This window comes from Silene latifolia, chromosome X (genome assembly GCF_048544455.1).
Source record: "Silene latifolia isolate original U9 population chromosome X, ASM4854445v1, whole genome shotgun sequence".
Lineage (NCBI taxonomy): Eukaryota > Viridiplantae > Streptophyta > Magnoliopsida > Caryophyllales > Caryophyllaceae > Silene > Silene latifolia.
This window is the reverse complement of record NC_133537.1, coordinates 276,565,778-276,573,931: the sequence shown is the minus strand read 5'-3', so window position 1 is coordinate 276,573,931 and position 8,154 is coordinate 276,565,778.

Genomic DNA, 8,154 nt, shown 5'->3' with positions numbered 1-8,154 from the left:
TGGGTTTTGCGCAATTTTGGGCGCGTTATTATGTGTGTTTGCAGGTTTATAGACCAGATTAGCTCCAGTTTCGAGCTAATTCGAAGAAATTAGAAAGTTCAATAGTTTCTCGATCGATCGACTTGCCCCCTATGGTCGATCGACTGAGATGCGATTTCCAGGAGCTTCTGTTCCTGTTCATTCCGGTCGATCGACTGCCTACAATGGTCGATCGACCATTGTCGCTGCTGTACCTATTCACGACCTTTCCCCTGCTGTGTTTGGTCATTTTGCGGAATTGAGAGAGTCTTCCCTCCTCTTTATTTTTCGCCATATTTCTGTTTTTTTCCGTTTTTAATTTTTGCACATAATTACCGCTTCCACGTTGCTTTCTCGGATTTATGCATGGTATTGTTTGTCTTTTCAGGTACCTATGGTAGCATCACTGCCTCATTGAAACCTCCTAGCTCACGCTGGTTTGGGAGGTTTCCTTTTCTTTGCGCTTTAAAGTCTTGTGAGTTTCCGAGTTCTTACTTCATGTTTTGTTTAGTTAATTTATCGCAAATTCCCGTTTTCCTTTTATTTCATTATATGATTTTGCACAATGGGGACATTGTGCGATTTGGTTTGGGGAAGGGTTTTGCGTTGCATTTCATTTGCTTGCATTCACGTTTACATTTTGTCTTGCATTGGTGCTTATTTCCTATATATACAAAAATTTTAAAAAAAAATTGGAAAAATTTCGAAAATTTCAAAAAATTGCACGTTTATTTTAGCATTTAGGTCGAGTCGGAACGGTAGTATTTCAATGATGACATTGCATTTGCATCTGTTTTATGCCTAAGCCTTGCTAATTGAAATGTTATTAGTAGAATCATTTGCATAATCTACGAGTTTTCGTTAAATTTCGTGCTGAACTTTAGACTTGACTTTGATTTTGGCAAACTACTTATATTTTCTGAGGATTAGAGCCTATAACTGGTGACATCTATGACCAGTTTATCTAGGATTGCGAGTAGTTACTCCTTATGAGACATGTTACACTAATGTGCATAAATATGAACTTAATCTGCTTAATACCTGTATGCACTCGGTTCGTGGTTAGTTGACACATGTGGTAGAGGTCCCCTTTTCTCATTTTACCCATAAGCTCCACACTGCCAAAATAGCCTTTTGTCCCGTTAACCACATCCTACTTTTAGCCTGCCTTTGTCAAGCTAGTAGTTTATGTTCTTGGGATTGTTACTACGTTTTTGGTGGCATTTGCTCATTTTGAGATGATGATTGGGAAGATGAAAAAGGAATGAAGAGAAGAAATAGAAAAAGAAAAAAAAGAGAAGAAAAAAAAAATGATTCGAAAAAGAAAGAAAAAAAAAGAGATACGTGCTGTAGAGGGCGGTCAATCGACTGCCCATCTTGGTCGATCGACTGAAGCCCGAGAAAAACGAAAAAAAAGAAAATCAATTCGCATAATTCAAGTCCTTATTTTGTGGCGATTTTTGCTCCCATGTTGCATTTATTTCTAATGGGGAGTTGATTGATTAATTATTATGGAGAATGCGAGATTTGTGCTTCTAATTAGCACCGGGTTTTATTGTTAATTATGAGCAAGAAGTTGGATATTGTCATATGGCTTTGTTAGGTACTAGCTTTATCACATGTACCTCCACATTCCCATAATTATCTTTGCCTCCTCTTACCCATTACCTCACATATCCATATATACCTCGGCATATGTCATGGTCATCTGTTTGGTTGGAATGCATGTGTACGGTTGTAGAGATTATTTTCATATTAGACTGCAGGCATGTTCTTATAGGTCGTAGTTAGGTGAGAGTCATTACAAAATGAATTCTTTCTATCTTATACATTATTCACCTTGTGCTTATTTGAGTGATTTAAGCGACCCGTGAGAGTCCGATTTGATAAGTCCCTATAGTTGACGGTTCAGCAGTTTTGACGACTACATAACTCGTTTGCATGATTCATATTGCTAATTGATTGTTAGTTGTTGCATTAAACTGGTTTAGGTTTTACAGTTTGCATTTCGCTCTGAGATTGAACTCGTTCTAACTAGGTTTTAGGATCGAGTCTAGTTCTTGCTTGGGGACAAGCAAGGGTTTGGTTTGGGGAAGTTTGATGCGTGTCATTTATATGATGTTTTACATCCCATTTTACACGCATTTCAGAGCTCATTTATGTAGTTTTATGCTACTATTTGCCCCATTTCGTCTACTTTCGTATTTTTATGTAATATTGCAAATTTATGGGGAAATGAGTAGAAATCGAGCTGAATCCGTCCCCGAGTACCTTGCATTGCATCTTACGTGAAGTATTTACTCAAGGAACGAGCTTGGTGCGCATTTCGAGGCCCGAAAGACAAATCCACGAGAAGTTAGAAGTCAAGCATCGGCTACTTCAGTCGATCGACTGCTGCTCTTAGTCGATCGACCAACCCACGAGTTCCAGTAGCTACTGTTCAGCGAAGAGTAGTCGATCGACTGCCTTGCATGGTCGATCGACCAAGCCGCTATTCTAACGTGAATAAGAAGATCGAGAATTTAGAAGCCCATGGTACATTAGGTTTTGAAATAAGAACTACGTTGTATTCCTATATAATGTAGCTTTAGCATTCAGAATAATCATCGAGTTTTTATTCAGTTTTCTATTCAAGTTTTTAGCATTCAGTTTTAAGAAATAATTAGGGTCTAGTTTTCGAGTATAATCATTCAATACAATTCCTTTCGTTCGTGTTTCCGATCTTCTTCCTGCAATTCTTCTACTGGTATTCCTTTGTCCATAAATTCAGTTTTACTGCTTTATTATCGTTCGTAGTATAGAAATTGCTAGTTAGTTTCCCGAAGCCAAAATTATCGTTTTATGTTATTTGTCTGTTCAATTATTTCAAGCATGAATTCAGTAGTTTATTCCATTAATATTGTTGTTATTTTCGTAATAGTCATGAGTAGCTAAATACCCTGTGCTAGGATGTAGGGAATCTGTAGAAGTAGGCAGCATTAGAATAGGACGACCTAAATCGCGCCATGGTCGATCGACTGGCCACGTGAGGGTTTGCTTCGATTTAATTAATTTAATTTCTATGTTTGACGAATCGAGTGCACGCGACTAGTTGAATGCCTAGGATTTGACCGACCCAATAAAGATCGAAAGATATGGAAGGGAAATAGCCTACCTAATTAAGACGACTAGATTAATGAGGTCGAAAGATAAGTTAATTTAGCCTTTTGAGTCACTATTCAGAACGAAAGTTAGTATTAGTGATATTAGGGACCTGTAGTGAGATCGAAAGATGCTACCTGTGAGAGTGGACCGAGAGGACCTCTTATTTTCCCGTCTCACGTGATTGTTTTAGACCTACCTAGTTTGCTGCCGCCGAAACTATAGTGAACTGACCATCTTAGCACCCTTTTAATATCTGTTTTCATCCGTTTATTAGTTTATTGTCTTTTATTCCCTTTAGCTATAGACCAAATCAAATCAAACCCCCACATTTGTTACTTTAAGACTAAAACTAGGCAACTGATAATTGCACCGCCTCCCTGTGGTTCGACCCTGTTACCACTAGCTTCTGTTAGTTCTAATAGGTATTATAAATTTTATCTTTGGTGCACACAACGACGAGCATCAATAACTGTTCGATCGATTGGATAACTCTGTTCGATCGAACACTTCCTCAGATATTTCACTCGATCAAACACCATAACCAGTTCGATCGAGTGTTTGTTGCTGTATAGTGCAGAATCTTCAAGTAATGCTTCGTTTTCAGATAGATCTTCGTATTCCGAGTCATACACATCATTGTCGTCAATAGGCAATCCAGGTCCTTCATAGGAAAGACTGCTTTCGTTGTAGGTAGCGTGTACCTTCTCTGAGAGCCTAAAGTTCGACTCGGCAGCTAATTGAGCTATTTGAGACTCAAGTTCATTGATTTGGGCGTCCATAAATCTATCATCTTCTTGCAGTTTAAGTGCAAGTGCCTTAATCAAAGATTTCAATTCAGCAATCTATTCTTTCTGTTTATCAAGAGGAGGAGCTTGTTGTTGCGGTGGCTAAACGAATGGAGGCTTTTGATTGCCTCGTTGATGAAGCGGATGTGGCGGCATAATTGCAAAGGGTTGACTAGCTTGTCTACGCTGCCTAAACGCATAGACTTTGCCGTTCCCTGTCAAGCAAATAACAGCATTGTGACCAGCAGCACCACATCTCTCGCAATGCACCACCTGTTGCGCCATAGGATGGAACATAGGTGGAAGATCAAAGGTACTCAAGCCCTCCCTTTGATGATATTTAACATAGACCTGCCTAGGTAGGACCTGTAGGACCTATCAAAACAGCACTAGAGGAAAAGATAAGAACTGCCTCAAGGAAAAAATTCTTTGAGGCTAAAGACAGACTAAAATAAAAACAAGCAAATAAAATAGTTGCCTCCCCGGCAACGGCGCCAAAATTTGACACGACTGTCGCAACCCTATCAAAAATAAAACCAACAGGCTCTAACTAATGCAGCAGAGGCAAGTCGGGTATCGTATCCATAGGGAGGCAGTCACTATCTACTCGTTTATTCGGTCTGTCTATGGTCACAAAATAGGGGTTTGAGTGGATTTCTAAACTAATGAACGATATTAAAAAGCAAGGATTCAGAAAGGAGATTAACTAAATAGAGAGAAATATGCCAGGATGTCGGTTCACCATGATAGATGCACAAATCAGCTAAAGGTAGGTCAGTCGGTCTAATGTGAGAAGGGTAAAGGAAAGGTCCTTCCGGTCCGCTATCCGCCCTAAAATACAACTAGCTTAGCTTCCACCCTCACTAGTGTAGTCTATTGCTCATAACAGGTCTATTCATTCCAATCTTCCGGTCTAGGTCTGAACTTAACCAGATTAACTAATTCAGTTGCATGCATTTAACCAAACGATTATAGTTATATTGCTAATGAAACAATTCTCACATTAAATCTCCTAAACCAACTATCGCATCATCGCTATACTACCATGGCTCCCCTAATCCTAGCATTAAGGGATTAGCTAAGCATAACAGTAAATAAAACAAGAACGAGAAATAAGGCGGGAACAAGCATGATGAAGAAATAAGCAAAAGAGAATTAATATAATAGAGAGAAGAAAGGTTACAAAGAATTAGATCCGGAGAAATAGCAGAATAAAGCAACCGTCTGAAAAAGGGTCCCAAAAAGAGAGAAAAACAGAGAAAGAGAGCAATAGTAACGTCTGATTAATGATGAATGAAAGATAGCTAAAACCTAATTATGCCTCTCCTTATATAGGGGAGATATCTATTAAACCAAAAAATACAACTTAAAATATATAAAAATAAGTTTTACGCGAGAAACCTCACGACAGACACAAAGTGCTCGATCGAGGACTTTAGAACTCCTCGATCGAGTAACTCCTAGCAAAAACCTCTCGATCGAGGACTTTAGGTACTCGATCGAACACTATCAAAAAGACACCAGTCGATCGAGGGGTTTAGGTACTCGATCGAACAAGATAGTACTCGATCGAGTACTTTCTAGAGCACAATTCCTACTTCGCGCACTGAACTTCAAATGGCCGCCATTTCTTCGTTACTTGGGTAAACATAGCGTTTCCGGTGGCGTTGGAAAGCTAAGAGGATAAGCTTTCATCTCCAATTAGATTCACCTTAAAATCAGTTGTAGAACTCGATATATAGCTCTTCAAACTAGGCACTAGTAATTTGAAGCTCTTCCTTTGCTCGCCTAGCTACCTTACTTCTATGCGCATCTCAAAATAGTAGTCTCCAAGCTCCGACTCAACTCATATCCTAAATGCATGCATAAGGATATGTATTAAGCTTGATTATGCTCCTCTTCGATTCATGCCTGCAAATAATACAAGACAAACCAAAGTAGACTATTCGGGGGACATTTGTAGCTAAACACTACACAAAATGCATAGAAATGCGTGCAAATACCGTACAAAAAGTCTGTATAAAATGCACGCATCAAACAACAAGCATGAAAATTTAGTTATCGACTCAAAAGCACAAGTTTCCAAGTTCCTCCATGGTGGGAAAAAATTTATCGTAAAAATACAAATTTTGACCATTCTAATGATGTAGAAAATCAACCATTACTATGAAATTGAACAAGGTCATGCAATTGTTTGATAAAACTTGAATAAACATGTGTATATATAAAACCATTTCAAATTACAAAATGAAGAAGATGACTCAACTACATGGTCGAAATTTGAGAAAACGGATCATGAAAAGCGGAGTAGTAAAGTGTAATTCAAACAACAAATTATAATATGGAAATTTTGAGTTATTTTAAGATAAATCGATGTCGAATTTACGAGGTTCGAGATGGAAATGAAAAGACAAGGTAGAAAAACAAATTTAAAACGAACTTCTCGGCTAAACAGGCCCACTCGGCCGAGTACTTAGGGCACTCGGTCGAGTGCAACTCCACTCAGTCTAGTGACAGGGGACTCGATCGAGTGGAAAATCTTCCAGAAGTTTTCCAGTTTCTTAAATTTGCCCACTCGGTCAAGTGACACGTCCACTCGGTCGAGTGAACTATCCACTCGGTCGAATGACTTATCCACTCGTTCGAGTAACTGGTCAACATGCTCGAGTACTACTCTACTCGATTGGGTTTGATCTCACAGTCACTATCTTTGGTTCAATACTCCAAAATCATGACTACTCTACCACTAACCATCATCATTCATGCTTTAACAACACTAGAAAGCTCAAATACGCCTATGATATTAACATGCCAAGATTTGGGATTGCTGTCCCTCATATCAAAACACACTAATCACATCTACAACCTACTACTCACATTAGTCTACTTATCCATTCATCACATGCTATTATAATCTACACAAACGATTCTATCATAAGATAACATATAACGAGTAACAACACACACGTATTCACACCATATTTTACTTATTATCATGCATCAAATGGACCAAGATATCATGCAAGGTACTTAACCATGATCAAGACTATATGTAATCACACAACATTTCATTTGAGTAAGTAAATCATGAAAGATGCTAAACAAAATTCATATAACGCATATCATCATGCAACATATCACGTTACGTTTCCCGACTCGTAACCACTCACGTAGAGACCAACCGAGACGATAGGCACTAGCTTTTGCATGAGGGCGCCTACTCATCCAAAACCGATCTCCTATTGTACTCATGCCGGGTTCATTTTACTTAGACTCTCCTAGGTTCATTTTTGGTTCATTGGTTTTAGGTTCCAAAATCGTCGCTCTGATACCACTTTGTAACACCCCAACTATCCGGCCAAGATAATTGGAGCGTTACCATCTTGGTTTCCCGAGGTAGGGTTTCAAAACTCCAATCAAAGAACATTTTAGTAATGTAACGTTTAATGAATTACATAAACGTAAACAAATGAATAAATAAAATACAACTCGTGACATCTATACTCCTCTAGCCAACTAGACTCGTCTCGTGATATCATCAAGCTCGTCCCGTCTCCCACGTACTATCCAAACAACCTGAACATAACCTGCTCCCCATATGACCAAAGGCTATCATATGGATCGACACAGGCCACCCCAAAAGAGATAGGTGACAATACACAGACACACAAACGTCAGTTTCATTAAATAGATAAGTAATTAGTCAAACCACCATGTCCTCCGACATACAAGACAAGACAACAAATACGATATACCATATAACATGCCAATTACCGACAAACTCAATGCAAATGAATGATAAAAGACTCATTTTGTAAATAAATACAACAATGAAACTGAGTAGGATAAACCTACCTCACAGCTAATCCGCATAAGCAATCCGTCACACAAGCTAGGTCCGTCTCATAAAACCGTCTCACAAAACACATTTCCTAAAAAGTACGATAATAATACAAATACATATAACTATACTCATCTAATCATACAAATACGTATAATTAAACTAATATATTTATACCAATACATATAAATATACTAATACATTTATACAAATACGTATACGACGAAATAAACCAAACAAACCCGTCTTATACACTACCCAAAAACCCGACTCACCCAACCACCACAACACCACCTCCGCTGCCACCGTGGGCCACCACCACTAGCTATGGTGGCTACGGCCAACAACAACCACCCACGACCCCAC